This window comes from Pinus tabuliformis, chromosome 1_1 (assembly GCF_031772625.1).
Source record: "Pinus tabuliformis cultivar Carrire ecotype Pingquan chromosome 1_1, CPIR1, whole genome shotgun sequence".
Classification (NCBI taxonomy): domain Eukaryota; kingdom Viridiplantae; phylum Streptophyta; class Pinopsida; order Pinales; family Pinaceae; genus Pinus; species Pinus tabuliformis.
In genome coordinates this window covers 33,983,443-34,000,679 of record NC_142297.1, presented here as the reverse complement: position 1 = coordinate 34,000,679, position 17,237 = coordinate 33,983,443, and positions in this window count along the sequence as shown.

Here is a 17,237-nt window from a genome sequence, read left to right as displayed (position 1 = left end):
GAAGAAGAAAGAGCTTGAAGAAGTCATATCCAACAAAAATAAGGAAAAAGCATATTTGAAGAAGCATATTCAAAAAATACTTACACAGGTAAGAAAATGTAAAGCTAGGAAACACCAGTTAGAACAAGAAAAGGAAATTTCTAAAAGGAAATTCAATGAAAGTCTATTAGAGAAAGAAGAGGAAAATTTACGCTTAAAGGAACTTAACAAAAAAATATTATAACAAATCAAGTGTTTAAAAGACGAGAAGCTTGAATGCCAAAATAAAGTTGACTTAGAAAATGAGGAACTCTTACGTCTCAAAAATTATAATCAAAGTCTACTCACTCAAATTAAGAAACTTTAAAATGATAAGAAATCATTGAACAACAAATCAGAAGAATTTATCACGAAATGAGTGTTGAAGTCTTCAGTCCAAGTTGAAGAAAAAAAATACGAACACCGACTGAGTCAATATCATAACTCAAGAAGAAGAGAAACCCATAGAAGTTAAAACCAATTCAGATGTTGCAGTTCAAACGATCAAAATTCCAAGTGATGATTCAGTAGCCAACTCAACAATAATAATATATGAAGTAAATAAGGAAATCCCCACAAACGAATTAGGGCGAAACCAAACCGCAAGAACTCCTTATCAACATTTGAATCACAAGAGCAGACAACTAAGTCGGTCTACATACTGGACCCATTCAAAACGGAAACACTAGATTTATGTTCCAAGGAATTCTGAGGTTTGCAAAATCCAATCTAATGATTTATGTTCCAAGGAATTTCTAGTGATCAGAAGATTTCATAGAAGATTAATTTAGGATGGTCAAATCCATTCTCAGTCTGACAATTTTTTTAATTGCTCAAAGGATCATATCATCTTGTATCAACAAAGATGAAAGGTATGAGACATGAAGATATTTGAAACAAGAAACGAGATCAAGCCCTTTCATCAGTAAGCTTTGAGGACAAAACTTTTTGAAGAAAGGGGAAATGTTATATATATATATATATATATATATATATATATATATATATATATATATATATATATATATATATATATATATATATATATATATATATATATATATATATATATATATATTAACTAATAGTTAATTAATTAGTAATGAAGAGGCATGTCTTAGAGACATGACCATTCATGAAAGGGCACCTATCTAGGGTATATAATCAGGTCATCATTCTCATTTGTAATCATCTCATATCTCATTAACTCTTTTATACAATATACAACATACAATTACGTGTCATACTATGGATGTTCACATCTTTGAAGTATTTTTGATGCCAGCCTAAGCTGCAAATACCATAATGATGCAGCCTAAGCTGCATATACCACAATATGCAAATAAAATTGAATGTCATCTACATGTGTCCCAAGATTAATCCACCTGATACATGTTGAAAACCCTCTATAACCAAGGTTTAATGTTCTTAATTAAACTCTGTGTGGAAACGTTTAATTTAACTATCCAAAGTGTTAAACTTTAATAGACCTCTGATTAATTCTTAATACTTATAACTTAACCCTTCGGTAATCACCCGCACATATTAACCATACCATGGTCTTTAGACTTTGGTTAACTCAACTTAGACCATAATACATTAATCCGCTTATTTCTATTATAACTCTTGTATAATAGAAATATTCCATATAACACTTAAACCTTACCTTTCTGTTGATTCACATGAATTTACACATTTCCCTACGCTCAACCTTTCGTGCGTTCAACCTCCACTGTTGATCTCATTCCTTAATCTGATGGTCATCGCGTCACCCGATCATCAACTTACCCGGACGATCTCCACCATTTATCTCTCCTATCTCAATCCAACAGTGAATGCATAATCTCGCGCAGATTACATGCACGATCGATATTATACCGAAAGCACGTGAGAAAAGTGGTTTTCTCTTTCCTCCGTGTGCTATGTGTCAACCCATAAGGCTAATCGTGTGAAATTTCAAAATACCGATTACTGTTTTGAGTGCGCGCGAGATACCACTTACTGTTTCCGTAGACTGCTCCATTATTCTGCACGTGGTTTTAATCTCCACCATCCATTTTCTTAACTTTATTCTACACAACTTAATCTTGGACATCTATCTCCATCACTCTCATTCGTTGATCTAATTGATCCAATGACTATGCTTCGCTACTACATTCTTTTGTTTCTTACTATGTAATAGTCTATTGTTCGGTTTTCTGCCTGTGTCTTTGTTTTGGCCTTTCTTCAACTGTTCTGATCCGATCTTCAGCTTTGTTCTTTATTCCTTTACTCCTTTCTGCTTCCTTTGCGTAACTCCTTAGATTTTAAGAACCCTTACAATATACATTTGTTGTAACATGAAGGTTTCTCCAATACTGTCTGTGTATAAATTCGTAACACACTTCTTTGCACTTCGTCTCTGGTTCTGCACACTTGCAAACCTATGTTATGCAAAATTACTTCTAATTCACACACAATTCATTCAGTTAGTCCATTCACACCACACAAACTCAAAAATCGAGTTATTTGTATTAATTAACAAACATTTACATGACGAATTCCTTCTCGGCCTGATCTTCTATATCAGTGGCCTTTTGACACTCCTGCCCGTAGGCTTACAATCAAACCTTATCTAATCTCTGAACTCTCTAACTAACTAGCTAACCCTCTTCTATGCCTTTTAGGATTACATTTATACAAAAGGATTCTATAACAATTCCCGGTTTAGATCCATAACCTTCTCAACAAAATCCTAAAATCTCTTATTTATCTCTAAGGATCCTCTCTAATCCACAAAAATCATCAACTAATTCCTAATCCAAGATTTACAATTAATTCCCAAATCTCTCAATCCCTATGGAATCTTAACTAGCCTAAATCTCTCATGTTATCCAACATTTGAGAAAATTTACAAATATGCCTCACAATACTTAATCCCTATTCTAAATATCTCTCATTAAAATCACTCAAAACCTTAATAATTACATTAATTTGACACATAGGAATCCAACTTCCTTGAAAACACAAGACCCCCTATGTCTACTAAAATACAATGAAATTTCTAAGTTGAAAGCTCCTGCATCAATTTTGAATATCACTCCACTGCGTATATGAACCTTGTTCATTACACCATCTTAATTCTTTCAAAGTGGAAAATGTGGAGGAACAACTCACAAGACCATTTTTATTGGTGGGACCTAGTTTGGAAAATTAGGCTCTGAAACCTTTTGGGAGCATTTTGGGGTATCAAATGACATTTTTTGGGGGTAAAATTGTGTTTCTTTAGTGAAATATCTTTTGTTCTTGTTCTACACATACATACCTTTCCAATATCGTAAGAATCAACTCAATCAAATTCCATACGCAAAAGTTATGCCACTCAAAAGTTGACCTTCCTTTTTTCATCACCATAATTCAAAAGGATGCCATGCCAACCCCCATAACTCATGGAAAAGGGGTTAGACACATGACTATGATGATGAAAACTCTAGAAGAGTCCATATTGTGAATATGGTTGAGAGTTGAGGGAGTCAAACCTATTCACTAGTAGGCTATCAGGATGTATTATAACTGAGCCACTAAGAGGAAAAGGGGTTCCATTATTTTCAAGAAAATTTGTCCCATAAATGAGAAAAGTAGTTGAGAGGGAAAGGGAGAGAGAATACATAGAGGATTTGTGCATTGTAGTAGCCCACGAACCACATGTTTTACTTCTATGTACTTGCATCGATTTTCTATTTAGAGAAGGAGAGAAAAGTGACCTCACCTTCAAGTTGGGTTTTCTCTCGAAAGGGTTTCCCACGTTATATATTGTGTCAAATTGTGGTTTGCGAGTTCTTATTACATTGTTCTCTATTTTTTGTATAATTATAATTTTCATGCATACATAATAAATAGTAATTTACAGGTCTAAAAACGTAAAGAGTAATAAATCGTCATAGTGTAGATTTCATATTTTTAAGTATAGTTTATCAAATTTGTTGTGACAAAATGTACAATGGAATATCCATGGTAGTTTACATATCATATTGGTATAAGAGTAGGTTTCTTTGGGTATATTGTGGAGATTTGTAGGGTATCTAGATTGGCGAATCCAAAAGTCATAAAGCCCTAGTCATGGATGACAAATATGTGAATAACCCTCATGAGCATGTAGAGGAGAGGTTTTCATGGCTGGAGCACAAGTTGCATATATAAGTCGTAATGTAAATCTCCTCATGTCAACCTTGCGAAATAAGCTCAAGCTATTTAGAGAAGATGGTTGTTCTAACATAAAGGATCGATTAGAGGGGAGACTAGGAAGAAATAAAGAATGATCCAAAGAAAAGGCTTGAAAGAGATCAACCCAGTTCAAGTGTTGCTAACTATTCACAATCCCTGTTCAATGGAAGCGAAGAATAAATCTATACGTAGGTGAGATCAATTATCTGAAGCTAAATCACTAATTACAATAATTAGAATTTTATTTCTTTGTTCAACATATAGAGGAAGAACAAAGGATTTCATGTTTGCAACTAAAATTAGAGAGCCATGCCATGACTTGGTGGGAAAGCCACATAAATACCTCGAGGTTGGATGGAGATTCTCCAATGACTAATTGAGGGGACTTTAACACCCTCATAAAGTCACAATTTTACCTTATTGGGTATGTAGAGGACCAATGGATCTAGTGTCACTACTTCAGGCAGAAGTAGAGGCAAAGTGTATAGGAGAACAGAACTGAGTTCAGAAAGATGGTCATAATGTTGGGTATCTTCCACAAGAAACCATTTGTACTCCTTAAGTATAAGGGGGTCCTACACAACCATCTGCAAAAGAAAGTGATGTTGTTTAAGCCTAGTTTGATGGATAAGTCTTGTGTATCAATATAATACCTTGAGAACATAGGCCAAAAGAAAGGAAAATCATGTGGATCAAAGTATAAGGAGCACCAAGATGCTTCTAAGGATGAGAAGAAGAAGTGGAAAGGGTGGAAATTAAAAAAAAAAAAAGACAACCACAACACATTAGTGCAAGGATCCCATCAACCATGAAAACCACTGTAATATTTATGCTCATATAGAGGAGAAGTACTAGAGGTTGAATCCAAAGCTTAACATAAAGAACAAAAAGAAATATAATAAAAAGAAAAATACTATGGCCATTGATTTTAAAAAACAGGTTGAAAGTAGCTCAAACATGGATGAGAAGATCATTTGTACATAAGTGCAAAAGGATGTGAGGTGAATTTAAGTAGCCTTCTGCAACATGAAGAGAAATAAATGACCAAAGTCTTCCACATAATGATACAAGTCAAGAAAACAAATATTGATGATTTTTTTTACTCAAGATTGCAGGAAAATCTCATTGTACCAGAGTTGGTAAAAAAATTGGGATTGGAAGTTCATCATCATCCATGCCCATATCCGTTATGATGGGTAAATAAGGGTATAAAGTTAAAGGTAAGAAAATAATGCAAAATTAGATTTTCTCTCAGTGTTTATTTTATTGATGAAGTAGAAATAGATGTAGTCCCCTTTGATGTATGTGGGGTGGTGTTTGGAAGTCCCTAAATGTATATGCAGGATACAATGTTCATACTAAGAACTAAAAAATACTGACTCGTTCAGGATGAAAAAATATTTACCATCAACACACACAAAGGTAAGTAAAAAATTACGCTAGTAAGTGCCGACCAAGCAAAAAAATTGATCAGTTAAATTAAGAAGTATGTTTTACTATTTTTAAGAGAAAATTATGTTGTATAAGAGTCAGTAAGAGAAAAGGCATCCCTGGAGGGGTGTACTAAGAAATGTAACCAAGAACTAAAAGAGTTTTTGTAGGCATACAAGGATGTGTTTCTGGAACCTAGAGGGTTACCACCCAAGATGGAAGTGGAACAAAATATTCAATTATTGTTAGATTCCCATTTCCAAACTTTGGGTTGTATGAGTAATTTGTTACATAAGAAAGTGAGGTGAAGAAACAATTGCAACATTTACTGGAGCAGGGTGTCATTTGATCGAGTACATAACCATGTAGTTCACCCATCATCATCGTGCCAAAAAAGGATGGGACTTAGTGAATGCGTATAGATATAGGGCGTTGAACAAAATTACAGCTAAGAATATGTATCCCTTGCCTAGAATAGATAATCTATTGGATCAATCGTAACAAATGAAATACTTAAAAAAGTTTGACTTAAAGTATGGATCTCACCAAGTTTGAGTCAAAGAAGAAGATACTTCAAAGACTTCCTTCCAAACCCAACAAGGTTTGTATGAGTGGTTAGTCATGCCACCAACCTGTGCAATGAATGATTTGGATTCTCTCAACTACCAGAATTAACCAAGATGTTTTACTTCTAAGATGTCAGTAGAATTGCATGTGAAAGAGTATGAAAAATCACATGTGCATGCTCTTAAGAATAGGAAACATAAAGACAACCATGGAATCAAAGAACAAACACAACTTGATAATGGAATTCACTTAGTGTGGGTTACGTCTCCAGTCCCAATGTTAAGAGTACGGAGGCTGCTTCATTAAATGATGCAAGATGATGATGAGTACATGTTGTATTCTTTGTCAATACAAGGAAGAACTCCCTTTACTAGAGTTGCATGTCTCTCCATGAGACGAATAACCCTTAGTCATATAACGTCTCCTACAACATGAAAAAATATTAAACTCTCACATGAAGTCACATACAAGGATCCTCCAACAAAGTGGCAAACAAAGATCTCAACATCAAATAATCATCTTAGAAATCAAAAGAAGACATGGCATTAGTGTATCTTATACCTTACTTTTGGGGAAAGCCTAAAAATTAGCTACTCGAATGAAGAAACAACATGCACCATCACTTTCCTTGCGAAAAATTGTCAAATCTGAATATAAACTCAACCACTTTCTGACTCGGTCAAATTTGGGCTCCCCAGGAATCTGAAAGGTTCCTCAAAGATTTTCTCTGTGGGTTGACTAAAATTCAATGTCTCAGATGAATAAAATTGATCATGCCATCACGTTCCTTGTGAAAAACAGATTCAAATGAGTATAAACGCGACATATTTCCAACACCTTCAAAATTCTTCCCCTAGGGAATCTTAAAGATTCCTCAAAGAATCATCATAGAATATTCTTTAAAATATTCCCTAACATATGCTCTAACAATATTCCTAGAATCTTCTTGAGATTCACATCTTCATTGGCATGTTTGTGCCCTAATCTCTCATGTATTCTCCATCATTCTCCATGGTTCCCTGTTAACTCTTTGGACAACATTTTATAACAAAGTGTGAGGGTGAATAAGATAAAGTGTGTGGTTGGAATAGTCATATTAAGTTATTATTACTGGGGAGGTTTTGGGTTCAAAACCCATGGACTTATATTTTTTCTTTAATATGGTTTTAAAGCCCAATTTTGGTTTTAATATAGTTTTTAAACTATATAATATATGAAAATCGCATGTCCATATTGTAATGACTCCCAAAACCATGAGAATAAAAACAAAATGGAGGTTGCACTATGTGAAGGCCACTTGGGACTAATTTTAGGTGCCATGTGGCACCATGTGATTGGGCCATGTGGCAGGATCTCATTAGTCCACATCATATGCCACCTACTTGCCATGTTTCGACTTGTGATGTTGCCAAATCGCCTGCTTGTGGGTCCACCTAATTTGTTGATTGGGATGCCACGTTAGATCTATATGTCCCACTAGATATGTTGAATTTTATTCCATGTTTCATCTATACATCCTACCACGTGGCAAAATGTTGACTTTGACTTTGACTTTTTCCTAGTTTGACCAAAACTTTGATTGGCCATAACTTTTGCATTAAACTCAAATTGAGGTGTCGCTTGTGCTATTGGAAATATTGTGATCAGATCTTTGATTTGATCTTGGTTTCATTGAAATAAAAGGAAATTTATTTTTGAGCTTTTCCTAAGCCATCTTTATTTTTTGAATGTTTCTAAAGCCACCTGGATCATTCCTCCCCACTGAGGAGCTTTTGGTCCTCCAAAAGAATGAACATAAGTTTCAATCTGGTTTTTTTCGTTGTCTACACAACAAGTTCCCTGACAGGCCACACTTCCTTCTCCTTCACCTTTGTTCTTCGGAGTCATAAGTGAAGAGCTGACACCTGCATCCTCTGCAAACATGTCATGCAATCTTTGCAAACTACATGTTCAATTACATGACCAATTATGACCCAAGCATCCCCATACTTGCCAAGAGTTTATAAGACACACTCTTTGGTCAAGTGTACATCATAATAGAAACCAATACCCCAGCTATCAATAAAAAGTGGCCCAAAACATCATCATGTTGCTTTCATAAGTGATGGAAAACACATCATCACTTTTATAATAATTTCACGGCATTTGATTTACAATAATATGGCCACGACAAGCTACTATATCTACTAAAACCATCTCTCACTCAATAAAGTGAATGGGTCATCTCCATACGATTGATTTTATTATTGAACATCTTCACTAGTTGGTTCTTTCATAGGTGATTTCTGGTCATGGAGTATCTGACATGTGGCTCTTTGGTTCCCATCCTTGTTGCAATGACTACAATGATTCTTTCTCCTCCAAACTTTCTGGACTAGCTTGGAACGCTTATTCCTAGTGCGCCTCTGATGAGTGCCCATGGAATCCTCATTATCACTGGAATGTGAAGAGGTGTTCCCATCATTCGTCATTGGTTGGTCAATGGTTGTCTTGAATAATTCTTTGAACTATTTTATGACATACCCAAGTCCTGCATAACGAGGCAATTCACATCAATAGGAAGACAATTTTGATACCAAACTTGATTTGGATTCTCTCAGCTACTAGAATTAACCAAGATCTTTTACTTCTATGATGTTAATAGAATTGCATGTGAAAGAGTATGAAAACCCACATGTGCATACTTTAAAGAATAGGAAACATAAAGACAACCATCGAATCAAAGAACACACACAACTTGATAACAGAGTTCACCTAGTGTGGGTTACACCTCCAGGCCTAGTGTCAAGAGTGGGGAGGCTGCTTCATTAAATGCTGCAAGATGATGATGAGTACATGATGTATTCTTTGTCAATACAAGGAATAAATCCCTTAACTAGAGTGGCATGTCTCTCCACGAGACATTCTCCTATAAGAAATCTCACTCATATAAGCTCTCCTTCAGCATGAAAAAATATCAAACTCTCACATTAAGTGACATACAAGGATCCTCCAACAAAGTGGCAAACAAGGATCTCAACATCAAATCATCATCTCAGCAAAAATCAAAAGAATACATGGCATCAATGCATCTTATACCTCCACTTCTAGGGACGGCCTAAAAATAAGCTACCTTGATGAAGAAACGACATGCACCATCACATTCCTTGTGAAAAACCATGGAATCTGAATATAAACTCGGCCCCTTTCTGACTCGGTCAAATATGGGCTCCCCAGGAATCTCAAAGATTCCTTAAAGATTTTCCTTTGTGGGTTGACTGAAATTCGGTTTCTCAGATGAAGAAAAATGATCATGCCATCACGTTCCATATGAAAAACTGGTTCAAATGAGTATCAACCCGACATATTTTTGACACCTTCAAAATTATGCCCCTAGGGAATCTTAAAGATTCCTCATAGAATATTATTTGAAATATTCCCTAACATATGCTCTAACAATATTCCTAGAATCTTCTTGAGATTAATGTCTTCATTAACCTACCTATACTCGCATCTATGATGTATTCTCCATCATTCTCCATGGTTCCCTTTGAACTATTTGAATAACATTTTATAACAAAGTGTGAGGGTGAATAAGACAAATTGTGTGGTTGGCATAGTAATATTAAGTTACTTTTTGTTGGGAAGGTTTTGGGTTCAAAACCCATGGACTCCTAATTTTTCCTTAATATGGTTTTAAATCCCAATTTTGGTTTTAATATAGTTTTGAAACTATATAATATATGGAAGTCGTATGTCCATATTGTAATGACTCCCAAAACCATGAGAATAAGACAAAAATGGAGGTTGCAACATGCAAAGTCCACTTGGGCCTAATTTTAGGTTCCATGTGACACTATGTGATTGGGCCATGTGGCAAGCTCTCATTGGTCCACATCATATTGTTACAGGGAAAAGTGTCTATGCAGAACTGCTAATCCCACTACGGTGTGGTAGCTACCTTAGAAACAAACAAAGTAAAACTACTTTCGTTTTCCTTTATGAAAGATAGATGAGAGAAGAATAAAGGAGACCAACCTCTGTCTTGCGTTTGGTTCCTTGCTCGATTCCTCTCTCTTCTGATAGTCCTTTGCTACTTGCTTCCTTGTACACCCAACTTCACAGAGTACCTGTAGAATCAAAGTAGCATAACACTATACAAGAACATGGATCTATTATCATAAACAATCTAGGATTAGATGTAAATTGACCATACAAATGCATGAAACATAAATGACACAAGAGTATGGAGGAAAACTTGAATAGCTTTATTGATAATCAAGAAAGAGCCAAGAGAGTTACAACCAGTTGTTCTGACCCATCATCATCCTCTCAGCAAGTAAGCCCTTCTTCACCTCATACAAAGCTTAGATCACCCAACACTATGATGTTGCCTCAAGAAACCAACAGCAATTCCTTACAAGATGCAAAATTCCAGCCTCTGGATCTCTGGGATGAGGGATCCATATATAGATATCTGTAAGGGAGATGAGTCAGCTTGTGATTTGATTAGTGTCTTCCCTCTGATAGTTCTTGCTTCCACTTGGAGATTGATGATCTCTTACTCATCCTTGGTCGAATTCAGAATGGCAAGTGTCACAGGAGAAGTTTCTGGAAGATTCCATGCTTTTCCACCTCGCGGATTGACACTGCCATTTGTCTCTTCTCGCCCATCGCACCCCATAGAAGGGCTTTTTGAAATGCAACGCACCCACTGAGTGTACTTAGGTGAGATGCAACGCACTTTGCCTATGGAGCAGGTGAAATGATCCTGTTTTGACCAGTTCTGAGTAGTTTTTCATGGAGAACTTCTGGGAGAAGTTGTAATCAGTTGACCTTGTTCCTTTAGGGGTTGGAACAAAACTTTTAGGGACTTAGGAGCCCTTGGTTTATGGACATTTTATGCTTGGGGTTGCAGTGCCCAAAAATGTCTATAACAGTTGCCCCCTAAAGCATGAGGTTGTTAATCTTTTTTATTTTTTTGATGTCGGGTGAAATGCTTTATCATGAGGATTCGAAGTTCTTTCAAGCTGGGAGGAGACCTATAATAAGATACAATACAATACATTATCTTCATAATATTTTCATGATCTAGCTGAGGCAGGCATTCCCATGCTCAGCTTTATAAATTCATTTTCATGTACATAGGACAGACAATCGTCTGAGTGTAGACTGATGATTCTGGTAGAGCCATCATCCCTTTGATTGGATGATTAACTGTGCAACAATGATGTACATTTGATGTCTTTATTTTCCTGAATATATATCGCAGCCCGGATGGATGAAACTAGATCTGGGGTCTTCAATCTCGTTCGATCTTCACTCAAAGTACAAGTCAATCCATGTGAGAGATGTTCTGGAGTCGAACATGGAAAGACATCGCCTGATGACCAGCCAATGATGTAAGCCGTTAACAGGCGCGAGAGGAATCACCGATAATGATAATGATCCTCAAGGTACTGCAGTACAATTCACGTGGTGTGAATAAAGGACTTGGCGTCGAACACCACGCAAAATCTTTCGGTCGAAGATCATTGACGTAAACCTGTCGCCGGAAGTGAGAAACTTGCCATTGAGGTATGCAAGCTTCAAAGTACTGAAAGGGGTGTTCCTAGATCGACTTCTTGGATAATGAGCTGATGTCGACAAGAAGCGATCCGTCATAGGAGGGCCTTAATGAATCCCACATCAATGACACGGAACGGAGCAAATGATTTTAATGGAGGTGAAAACGATCTGGTGATATAAGGTTCAGGGTGGCGGTCATGAAAGAATGGAGCGTAAATGTATTGCAGCGGGTGAGACACAGGTGAATTCTCTGAGTGACTTCTCTTGAACATATCGGCGACACTGACGTGATGGATTGGTAGCATTAACCCCAAATTTGGATGGCATGATGGGACCATGGTGATGTGACCGGTGAATGAAACAACCCAACCCGACTTGGATGCGGAGTGAAAGTGTCATGTTCAAGAGCGACTTGCTACCAACAAAGTTTCTTCAAGTTTTCTTCCCAATTTTTCCCCAGTCATTACTGACCAGTACCTCTTTATTTTTGTCAAACTTGAGGAGGATAACATATGCTTGTTCTATAATTTTCCCTTTGGGCAAACCCATCGCTATGTTTTAACGAGCCTAGCGATAGTGAAACTCGTTCTTGTCTGCTATGGACAAGTTTGTCGCTATTAGGTTTTGACGAGTTTAATGACAAAGATAACTCGGTCCTTTTCAATTTTAGAGAGTCTGAAAAGGGACGTAAAGGAAACTCCAAAAATCCTTTTTCGTCATCTAATCCCTTAAGTCCGAAAAAAGTATAAAACAATACAGAAGGGATGAATTTTCGATACTTTTAACAAGCCGAACAAAACAAGCGCTCGATCTTTTTGTGTAATAATCCCTCAGGTCCAAAAAGATTAAAATCTAAAGGAGGGATAGCACTTCCGGTCCCTTTAACGAGCTGGAGAGGCCAATGGCTCGACAATCTTTTCATATTTTACGAGTCAGTTGAAAAGAGCTTAAAGGAGACTCGTCTTTGAGGAACGAGTGATAAAAATGGGTAGCAGCTGATTCCAGGTAAGGTTTGGAATTTTCTAATCACGGCAGTGTTACAAGGATGGCTAATAGGATCACTCTTCGTAGCTGTTCCTCAAAAGGGGTAAACAATCAAATGGAGGTGAATGATCGGCCAATACAGAGTGGAGGTGATGATGGGAACACGACCAAGGCTTTAAAGGCTGAAGTACTACATTCACGATGATTATTTACCGGGAATTGGTTCATTTTTTATTGAGCTTAAACACTGGGGGAAACATTTGCTCATTGCTTATGTTTATTTTTTAATGAGCATGAAGTCCGCGTTAAAACTGCTCGATATATCCAGTCGTATAATAAGAATGTCTCATTTAAAAATGGCAATTTTTCAAATCTTTGCCCCACATCCTTTCTTTATGCAAGTTAGGAAACAACCAATCCAAAAAAAAAGATAAATGATCGCTCTTTGCTTGCATGCCCCCAGGTATAAAATAGAGTTTCAAGGTCACCTTTTATTCTACCAACAAGACATTCGTTTTATCGGGAAAGGCCTACCTCTTTCAGGTCACCAAAGATTGTTTTATCTATCCTGCAAACAAAACACTTCTTCGGCGATGCCTACCATAATAGACAAAGGTGAGTGGCGCAGACGCCTCCACCCACATAACTTTGACGAGGGAATCTTATTCCAGCCTAATCCCATATTCCTAAACGGACGGGTGTGTCAGACTAGTCATATCTCCCTCGCGGAAACCTACCCTATACCTGAAGTTTTCCTGCCGAAGTAGACCAGGGTGCATGCCCCCTTGGGTTTCAGTCATGTCCCCCAAATCACTCGCGCTCATCAGGAGGATAGATTGGGGATTGATGAGACATTCCTTGCGTGAAAATACCATTTAGGGATGGTATACGACTATTTGCTATGTGTGAACCGAGAAATGAAAGCTGGTCTACGAGCTTGACCACTCTTCCTTCGTGCGGAAAACACATTACTCTAAAGAGTGAGGAGAAAATCGCTCCCATGCAATAAATATAGTCTCGTCCAAGGAGTAGATTATAATCCAGGGGTCCTTGGACTACCATTACGTTCATTTGAACGGTTTTCCCTCTCAATGTTATGGGCACATTGGGAAGGATCCCTAACAGTCGAATGGTTCCTTTGTCAAAGCCTGTTAGATTTCTCATTTCAGGCAAAAGCGATGGCGAACCAAGCGCTTTCCAAGCAGTCGAGGAAAGGATACTCACAGAAGCCCCTTCATCTATGATGGTACCAGCCATGACCATTCTATATATTTGAGCAATGATTCGGAATGGTACACTAGCCGGTAAACGGGGTCGGCCTAGCTGATTCCAGTCGAAGGAAACAACTAGGTTGCTTGGAGGTGGGACCGAATAGACGGCCGGGTACGACTTTGACAAACTTCCTTCTGCGGTAAAGGAATGGGTAAATTGCCCCCATGTTCATCGGAGTCTGTGCTTACGAAAAGAATTTGGACAGTGTCACCCTTGTTCTCTTCAGTGACTGTATCATCTGAAGATGGAACCTCTGAAGGCAAGATCGGGTCAAATGCCGTCTCGACCTTTTGACTTTCGTCTAGTATGGGTTCAGATGGTTTATCTTCCATGATAGATGCTTCGGCTGACCACCTGGGCGGGTCAGCCGGATTTTCGACTAGTGATGGACTCGGCAAGAGTTTCTTATATCCAGGAGGAAGTCGTAACGGTGAAACCGGATGATTGTCCAAAACTCTTTTAGCCTCGTCTAAGAAGGGACAACGGTGGATGGCGTGATCGCCTTCACATAGTTTACAAGGAAATTTGCACTTTCCTTTTTGTCCAGGAGCTTCACTTTCACTAGTCGACGGTGTGTTTTCAACATGATCATCAGAGGTTGACGACACCGGGTTGTGCAAACGAGGAGACCAGTCCCTTAAGATCCGAGGGATGTAGGGACAATCTCTATAGTGGTCTCCTTTGCAAATGACACATGGCGATTTAGGCCTGGTCGGTGCAGTGTGTGGATTTTCGCTAGACGACGCTTGGTTGCCCCTTTTCGCCTTTGGCTCCTTCTTCTTCTTCTCTTTTTTCTTCTTTTCCTTCTTCTTCTCAGGTACTTGATTTTTGGCTTTATCAGCCTCATCAAGCGAAGAGGAAGGAGGAGAGGAAGAATTGGACGAAGTAGAGGGTTGGGGGGTAACTCTGGAATTGTCTAGTTGCTGACTCGATTTTTCAAGAATTGCGGAGTTCTGAACGACAGAGGTTGAGAAAAGCCATACGGGAAAGCCGATTGTCAATCCTGGAAGCGACAATGTGGCCATATGGGGTGCACCAACATCTCCCCAAGAGGAGAAGGGACTAGGATTTCCTCCAAGGGGAACTCCTTGGTTGGTGGACTCCATTTTCTCAACCTAAGACCAACGTAGGAAAAGGGATGGTTATTCCATTTTAAATAAATTTTAGATGCTTTGACACAACTTGTTTTTTCAATTTTAAAGAGTTAAGAAAAAACAAAAGACGACACTAGTCGCCTTCGTTTTTTAATGAGCCTGAAGTGACAAGTGCTCAGATGGACCTTTTCCATTAAGGAGTCTGAAAAGGAACGAAAGGGACTGCTCTGGAAATCTAGGCAGAGGGATTACCAAACCAATCGCAAAACTGCAGAATACTTTTTACGGTACGGCAGTCAATCTTCCCGAATGCTTTGTTCAGTGCATTGCGATCGATAGGGCGGCAGACACGGCTTCCTATGGATAAAGGATTAAGCCTATTGTGGTCTCCCAAAATATACTCGACGATACGTGGGAGCACAAGTCCGTACTGGCACTTATCATCTCAAAGTGGAGGAATCACCCAACCAACAATGAGAACAACAGTTACCAGGCTTTACAACGTCGAAATACGTCTCTAGCCTAGACTTCTAGATGTTGTGCGTTAGGTTCCAAAGCGTTGTTAGATTCATTAAATTTATTTTATAGTTGATCTTGCTTAAGAAATTTGCCTTTCAGGTTCACCGCGTGATGTAGATATACAATTCCTAAAATGCAATCTAAGATGATAAACAGTCTTTTTATCTTCTTTGTGCAATGAAAATCCTAGCTACTAAGGAAAGAGAGACATAATTCTTTCAACAAAGAGCAAAGAGCACACACTATATGCACTGTCCTAAATCAAACCAATCAAACAGTCTAAATGCAAATGCACATGCATGTATTTGTTTTTAGCCTTCTTAATATGTGAATGATAAAAAGAAAGCTAATGCGCAAATCTGAATTACTTTTCAAGCGACAATTACTAACAAGTTTCTTTTCAAAATCAAAATGAAGACAATGACAACACTTTGCGATTTGGAAATGAAAACTTGCTTTCGACACTAGAAAAACTACTAATTCAGATCAAATACAATAGTAACAGGGTAATCGACTATCAAGAGCAATCAGACTCTCTTCTATGACTGAAAACGACACTTGCGACACTTTCAAATCAAGAAACGACAGTACAATTACGTTACTTTTTTGCAAAGGAGAACTGAAAATGACTCAACAAATACACAAAAACATTTATAGTTCTTTGCACAATGGAGGCGGAATATCAGCAAGGAAAGGGGTTTCAAACAGAGGTGTACTGACTACAGGCAGCAAAATTCTTAAATATATCTGAAAAGAGTGAACAGAAACCAAAATTCAGGAGCAATGCCTAGTCTGATCAGCACACCTGTAACACAGTGAACTTGAAATGCAGCGCACCTACTACACTCGGGAAGTGCGCTAAATTTCAGATTCACAGAACAGAGAGTGCGCTGGTCCAGAGACGAGACTTTGCTTGGGTTCTGGGTCACAGTTTGTAGTTCAGTTCAGGGATTTTGGTCGAGCAAGTGGTAATCAGTAAATCAACAACAAGGGTAGATCTAAGGAGGTTACTAGAGCCACCACAAGGGCAATTAGAGAGTTTGTAAATTAGTTTTTTAATTCATAAACAAAACCCAGAGATTGACTGAAGCGGCATTTATCTACTTTGCATTTGCATAGCAAATGCAGTTCGAAAGCTACCTAGCTCAGCTTCAGGCTCCGTCTGTAAGTTTATAAAGTAAACAAATGTAGATAAACAAACAACCTAGTCGCTCCCTAGTGGAGTCGCCATTTTTTACAGGGAAAAGTGTCTTTGCAGAACTGCTAATCCCACTAAGGTGTGGTAGCTACCTTAGAAACAAACAAAGTAAAACTACTTTCATTTTCCTTTATGAAAGATAGATGAGAGAAGAATAAAGGAGACCAACCTCTGTCTTGCGTTTGGTTCCTTGCTTGATTCCTCTCTCTTCTGATAGTCCTTTGCTACTTGCTCCCTTGTACACCCAGCTTCACAGAGTACCTGTAGAATCAAAGTAGCATAACACTATACAAGAACATGGATCTATTATCATAAACAATCTAGGATCAGATGTAAATTGACCATACAAATGCATGAAACATAAATGACACAAGAGTATGGAGGAAAACTTGAATAGCTTTATT